This window comes from Lotus japonicus, chromosome 2, assembly GCF_012489685.1.
Source record: "Lotus japonicus ecotype B-129 chromosome 2, LjGifu_v1.2".
Taxonomy (NCBI): domain Eukaryota; kingdom Viridiplantae; phylum Streptophyta; class Magnoliopsida; order Fabales; family Fabaceae; genus Lotus; species Lotus japonicus.
This window is the reverse complement of record NC_080042.1, coordinates 10,017,569-10,025,243: the sequence shown is the minus strand read 5'-3', so window position 1 is coordinate 10,025,243 and position 7,675 is coordinate 10,017,569.

Here is a 7,675-nt window from a genome sequence, read left to right as displayed (position 1 = left end):
AGATCAGGACGACCCCGGGTCGTGGGTGGTTGACCCCGCGAGCCACCGAGCGACGTATTCGGGGCGCATCATGGAGGACCACGTGGACAGTGGAGGACTCTTGAGGTCAGGAGTGTTGAGGCGATGCTCTATCAGCTTCAACTTGCCACCGGGCGTTCACTGCGGACCAGGATTCGGAGGAGCACCGCCGCCACCGTCATCTTCAGAGGAGGAGGATCCCTCAGAGGAGTTTCCAGTGGGAGTGCCTTCGGCAGGGTCTAGTGCACCCTCTGTTGCGATCATTGATGATCAGGGTTCGGGCCCTAAGCCCGTGAGTCCAGCATCGGAGCGCACTGCGGTTGCGAGGGGAGGACGGATAGGGATGGTAGACTTGGTCGTTCTGGATTCTGATTCAGACGACGATCATGCTAGCACATAGTTTTGAGTGTTGGTATGAGCTCCTCGAGTTAGGATTAGTGTAGGAGTAGAGTTTTAGCTCTGACAGTCTTGCTTCATTTGTTACTTAGGGGACAGGGTAGATCCGCCTATAGCTTTTTGTGTGATTTCCTTACGGGAATCACAGAGAGTTGGTTGGACTTAGGAGGTCTTATTTTCAGGCCATTGGGTCAGCTGATTCTCAGTTTTGAGGGATGGTGTTGCGGGCACTTCACCCTTTTCATTTGGTTTGTATATATTGCCTACGGGCGTTGCACTTTTCTTTCCGTCACTGGAGGTTACTCGTGACGAGGTTGTTACTTACAGCGGGGGCTGTTTATATATTGTATATTAGTTCTATTGCTTTTCGCTTTTGGGTTTTATTTAATTCAGTCTTGTCTTAGTTATTATCGAAAAAAAAAATATTTCACGTTTTTCCGCATTAAGTTTACTTTTGGTTACTAAAGTGACGCCACCGAAATCGGGGTGTTACACTGTGGTATCAGAGCACGGTCGAGTCTTTCGGGAGTTGTTGGGGAATAGGTCTTCAGTGCTAGGTTGTGTGACTCTGCAAAGAGTGAAAATTGATTGTCTGCAAGCGATTTTTCGCTTAAAAATTGATTGAAGTTATTGCTTACTCATATTGTATAGTGATGCTAGATGCTATCTTATGATGAGTATTGACTGTTTGCTTCCTTTAACAGAATATGGTGAATACCAACCAGCTAGCTGAGATGATGGCCACTATGGCCCAAGCCGTTACCGCACAGGCAAATGATAACGCCATGAGGCGTGCTGCTGAAGAAGCACGTGAACAACATCAGCGCCAGAGGGAAATAACTCTGGACCAGAACAAAGGCCTCAATGACTTCAGGAGGCAAAACCCACCCAAGTTCTCTGGTGGTACTGATCCAGACAAAGCAGATCTCTGGATTCAGGAGGTTGAAAAGATATTCGGCGTCCTACAGACTGTTGAGGGTGCCAAGGTGGGCATGGCGACTTATCTGTTGCTCGGTGATGCTGAGTACTGGTGGAAGGGCCACAAGGGGATCATGGAAGCTAACCATGAAGAGATCAACTGGAATTCTTTCCGGGCCGCATTCTTGGAAAAGTACTTTCCAACAAGTGCTCGGGATGAGCGGGAGTCACAATTTCTAACCCTCCGTCAGGGAGGTATGTCGGTGCCGGAATTTGCTTCGAAGCTGGAATCCTTGGCGAAGCATTTCCAATTCTTCCACGACCATGTGAACGAACGCTATATGTGCAAGCGTTTCGTTAATGGACTGATTAGAGGCGACTGCGAGATTGACGGTAACCTTCTATCCGTACTTTTTGATTCCGGAGCAACGCATTCATTTATCTCTAGAGATTGTGCAATCAGATTAAGACTTCCTATTACTGCTTTGAGCTTCGATCTGATAGTTGCTACTCCTGCCAAGACTCTACTTGCTAATTCAGCATGCATGTATTGTCCGATAACATACAACAATAGGATCTACCATGCTAACCTAGTATGCCTAACTCTTAAGAACCTAGATGTTATCCTAGGAATGGATTGGTTGTCCCAAATCATTGTCTTTTGGACTGCAACCGAAAGAGAGTGGTATTTCCTGATTCGGATCTTTCCGAGTATCTAGCTGCCAATCACATCAGCGTCGCTTTGAACGAGGGATCTCAGGAGTATTCTGTTTTGCTAAGCTTGGAGAGCAAAGGGAACCCAGAAGTTGGCAGTATTCCAGTGGTGAAAGAATTCACGGATGTTTTTCCTGGCGATGTACCTGGATTGCCGCCTGTACGCGACATTGAGTTTGCTATAGACATCGTACCGGGAACAGGGCCGATTTCGATTGCACCATATCGTATGGCACCTGCGGAGCTAGTGGAACTGAAGTCTCAACTCGAAGATCTTTTGTCGAAGGGATTCATACGACCAAGCGTTTCACCTTGGGGAGCGCCAGTCTTATTGGTGAAGAAGAAGGACGGGAAGTCGAGACTATGTGTCGACTACCGACAATTGAACAAGGTAACCGTCAAGAATAGGTATCCGTTACCTAGGATTGATGATTTGATGGATCAACTGCGGGGAGCTACCATATTCTCGAAGATCGACCTGAAGTCGGGTTATCATCAAATCAGGGTCAAGACCGAGGATATCCCGAAGACGGCATTCAGAACCCATTATGGACACTATGAGTACTTAGTGATGCCATTTGGGGTGACAAATGCGCCGGCAATATTCATGGCTTACATGAATATGACTTTCCATACATTCCTGGATCGATTCGTCGTGGTGTTTATCGACGACATTCTGATCTATTCAAAGAATGCTGAAGACCATGAGGAGCACTTGCGACAAGTTTTACAAGTGCTGAGGGAGAAGAAGTTGTATGCCAATCCTTCTAAGTGCGAATTTTGGCTCGAAGAGGTAAAATTCTTAGGCCATGTGATCTCTAAGGAGGGGATAGCTGTGGATCCAGCAAAGGTAGAGACCGTATTGTCATTGGAACGGCCGAAGACAGTGACGGAGATCAGAAGTTTTGTCGGTTTGGCGGGATACTATTGTCGCTTTATCGAGAATTTCGCAAAGATTGTTGGACCTTTGACTCAACTGACGAGGAAGGACCAACCTTTTGCATGGACTGAAGCGTGCGAGACTAGCTTTCAGACGATGAAGGAACGGTTGACGACGTCACCTGTACTCGTCTTACCGCAACCGGAGGAACCTTATGAGGTATATTGTGATGCTTCGCATCAAGGTTTGGGATGTGTGCTGATGCAACATCGGAAGGTGGTTGCTTATGCTTCAAGACAACTGAAGGTGCATGAGAAGAATTATCCGACTCATGACTTGGAACTAGCTGCAATCGTATTTGCGCTGAAGATTTGGAGACATCACTTATATGGATGCAATTTCACCATATTCAGTGATCATAAGAGCTTGAAGTACTTGTTTGAGCAGAAGGAGCTGAACATGAGACAGCGTCGGTGGATGGAATTTCTCAAAGATTACGAGTTCACTCTGCAATATCATCCTGGAAAGGCGAATGTTGTTGCTGATGCCTTGAGCAGGAAGATGCACATCTCGTCGATGATGGTGAAGGAGCTGCAACTGCTGGAACAATTTCGAGATATGAGCTTGGATGTGAAATTATCCGAGGGAGAACTGAAGTTTGGGATGATCAGAATTACCAATGGATTGATGGAAGAAATCCGAGACCAACAGTTACAAGATGAGTTTCTGCTCGGGAAAAGGAATTTGGTAAGTCAAGGTAAAGACCCAGAATTCAAGGTAGGAAGTGACGATATCCTACGGTGCAAGGATAGGGTTTGTGTACCTAACAACCCTGACTTGAGAAGATTGATTATGGATGAAGGTCACAAGAGCAAGTTAAGCATTCATCCTGGAATGAAGAAGATGTACCAGGACTTGAAGGTGAATTTTTGGTGGCCAGGAATGAAAAGACAAGTGGCTGAGTATGTAGCTGCATGTCTGACATGTCAGAAGGCGAAGGTGGAGCATCAGAAGTCTTCAGGTATGCTACAAAGCTTGGATGTGCCAGAATGGAAATGGGATAGCATATCGATGGATTTCGTCGTGGCTTTGCCAAGAACTCAGAAGGGATACGACTCTATTTGGGTAATCGTGGATCGACTGACTAAGTCGGCTCATTTCGTACCGGTGAGGACTACGTACAACGTGAAGAAACTATCAGAGTTATATATAGCGGAGATTGAACGACTTCACGGAGTACCGACAAGTATTGTATCCGATCGAGACCCGAAGTTTACATCACATTTTTGGGGAGCTCTTCAAGAAGCTTTGGGAACGAGGCTGAGACTAAGTTCTGCTTATCATCCGCAGACTGATGGACAGACTGAGAGAACTATTCAGTCGTTGGAGGATTTGCTACGCGCTTGCGTTCTAGACAACAAGGGCAGTTGGGATACCTTATTGCCATTGATTGAGTTCACATACAACAACAGTTTTCATACGAGCATTGGTATGGCACCGTATGAGGCTTTGTATGGCCGCAAGTGTAGAACACCTTTGTGTTGGTACCAAAACGGAGAAAATCTGTTGGTAGGACCGGAACTTTTGCAACAGACCACTGAGAAGATCAAGCAGATCAGAGAGAAGATGAGGACTTCTCAGAGTAGACAGAAGAGTTATGCAGATCAGAGGCGCAGAACTCTGGAGTTCGAAGAAGGAGATCATGTATTTCTAAGAGTTACTCAGACGACGGGAGTTGGTCGAGCAATCAAGTCAAAGAAGCTTACGCCCAAGTTTATTGGACCGTATCAGATCACTCGTCGAATTGGACCAGTCGCTTACCAGATTGCACTACCTCCATTTCTATCAAATATTCATGATGTATTCCACGTGTCACAACTGAGGAAATATATTGCGGATCCGACACATGTTATCGAGCTGGATGACATTGAGTTGAAGGATGATCTGTCTTTCGAGACACCGCCAATTAGCATTGGTGACACCAGGATAAAACAGTTGAGAGGGAAAGAGATCGAGTTAGTGAAGGTCATTTGGAATAAAGACACTGGTGATGCGACATGGGAGCTGAAGGAGAAGATTCAAGAACAGTATCCAGAACTTTTTACTAACCCTTAAGTTTCGAGGTCGAAACTTTCTTTTTGGAGGGTAGTAATGTAAGGCCCGAGTTTTTAAGTTTATGCTAAGTGAATAAACTTCTTATTCACGATTAGGGTTGATGTAATGTGAAGGGAAACCTGAACGAAAGTTTATTAAATGAAATATATTTATGATGGAGAAAGTTCAGGAAAAGTTCAAGGATTGCATTATGATCGATAAAAGTTATAGCACGAACGTTTTACGCTTAAACCTAGGTCAGAAACCCTAGTATATAGCTAATTTTCACTTTTAGGCACGATGGCAGTTAATTCCAAAAATCTTCAGAGAAATGTTAGAACTTCTCTTTTTCCATATATCACAATCGTTTCGAGGCGAAACTCTAGGATCTACGAACGTCCGATTCCAATCATCGGAAGTTTGCCGAAACCGAATCCCTGGTATTTCAAAACCCTAGAATTTCTCGACAATGAAGACTTTTTCTATTCAGAGCTTCAAATGAATATTCCACACGCTACACCCATTTCTCTTGATGATTTCAATCTTTCTTCCGAAGGAAGTTTTCCATTCCGACATTCGATGCAAAAAGCAACTTATCGGGTAAAATAGTTTTATACCGACTATGCTTTAGCTGCCAAAAATACAAGGAGACCTCTTTATAGTTTTGGAACTCTTTTTCCAAAACATATCTATTAATTCATGGAGAATGAAGTCGGAAAAATCATATTCGCGAAACTTTCATTTTCCCGCGAATTTCCAACCTTTATATATAGCAAAGAAAGGAAGAAAAACACAAATTCTCCTCCATTTTCTCTCCCAAAACCGCGGCCAAGAACAAGGAAGAAGGAAGAAGAGTTTTTCTTCATCGTTTGCTTGATCGTCGATCAATCAGTTGCTACTTCAAGGCTTCGAGGTATAGTCGCTAATCCTTACCTCTGATCGCTTTTTCCATAGCTTTTCTGTAGAGTTTTCTGAGCGGATAGTTTATGGGTTTTTGCAAAACTATCCTGAATCTTTCATTTCTGATTCTAAACCTCTTCCTTATGCGCCCAAGATCACTTCTGCCGGGTTAGATTTTCCGTTATGTCGCCGGAATTCCGCCGGAATCAATTTGAGCCTAAAATACCCATTTTTGGAGTTTTTGGTGTAAAGCTTCAACCTTTAGGCTGAAAACTATCGCCTTAGCTTAGTGCTAGTAGGATTAGTTGTCATAAACGTCGCTGGTGACGTCCCTGCAAAATTTTATTTTTGGGATTTCAGTTTTGAAAAATCCTAAGTTAAAAATCATGACCAAAATACCCCTGCGACAGTTTTTGATCCGATAATTTTTCCGAGTTCAGAATACCCTTAGTTACGGCTTATGAAAGCATAGGAACCAAGTTTGATCGAAGAAAAATCGAGCCCCATAATTGCACAAAGTGGCCGAGCCCTATTAGGGGGGAGGAGGAAAATTTCCTTTTCCGAAAACTTGTCTTTCGCGCTAGTTTATCGTACCTTAGGGTATAGATTACTTCGAGTAACCTTAGTAAGTATCGATAGCTTAGTTTCCGATAGATTCTGATAGTATTCTGTGATTTTATTGTAAAGGTGCTTTTGAGGATTTCCCCGAGGACCAACTCTTTGAGAGCGAGGAAGCACTAGTTGATCATTCTGGAGAACTTTCAGGTGAGGGCTTCTCACTGAATATCTAGTTAATGCTTAGGGTCGATGTTTCAACATTGTTTACTGTTTATGCACTGGAATTGTATGTGATTGGAAAATGTTTTCTGAGGCTTCGGCTGACAATGTAGATGATTCATCTACTGAATGTTTTTGAGATTGTCTTACATGCTATGTGCTATGTGGGTAATCTAGGATGTGTGGTGCATGCTTTATATGCTAAGTGCTAAGTGTTTATGATGCGATTTATTGATATATGACATGTTGTTGATTGTGATGATTTAAATATGCTCTGTACTGGAATCTGAGATTCTGAATGGTGAGAGTAGCGGGCAGGTCATGCCGATTTTATTTTGAGAGTTTTGAGAAAGTTTGATAGGACGAACGAGGTTCGGGCCTTAATTTTGTTTAGTGGATCGAGACATCCTCTGGAAGCGACTTGGGATTGGGAGATCCTGAAAATGTATAAGACTTGCGATAAGACAAAATGGAATCTATTTTATAAAGAAAATTCATAAGACCTTAAATAACCTCAAAATCTTTAAGTAATGATAACAACCTCGAAGGAAGGCATTGGAAGTCAAATCATAGTTTTGGAAAAACGAGGAGTGTCGTCGGATCCAAGTGTTGAGTTTGTTGTTGTGCTGTTGGAGCAGCGTTTGTTGTTGTGCTGTTGGAGCAGCGTTTATTGTTGTGCTGTTGGAGCAGCGTTTGTTATTGTGCTGTTGGAGCAGCGTTTGTTGTGGTGCTGTTGGAGCAGCTATGTGTCGTTATGAAGTGTGTCTTTTGGTCGCAGAATCGACTTTACCTTAGGGTAAGCTTTTAGAGACTTTAACTTCCCTAGAACACGTGGCGACGTGTCGAGTGAGGACGGAGACGTTGTTTGACTAATCATTTTGCATACATGCAACATTAATGAGGTATTAACACAGAACGTACTCTGGACCTCGTCGGTTTCCAAAATGGTCATAAGACCCGGAATGCCGTGAAAGAGCG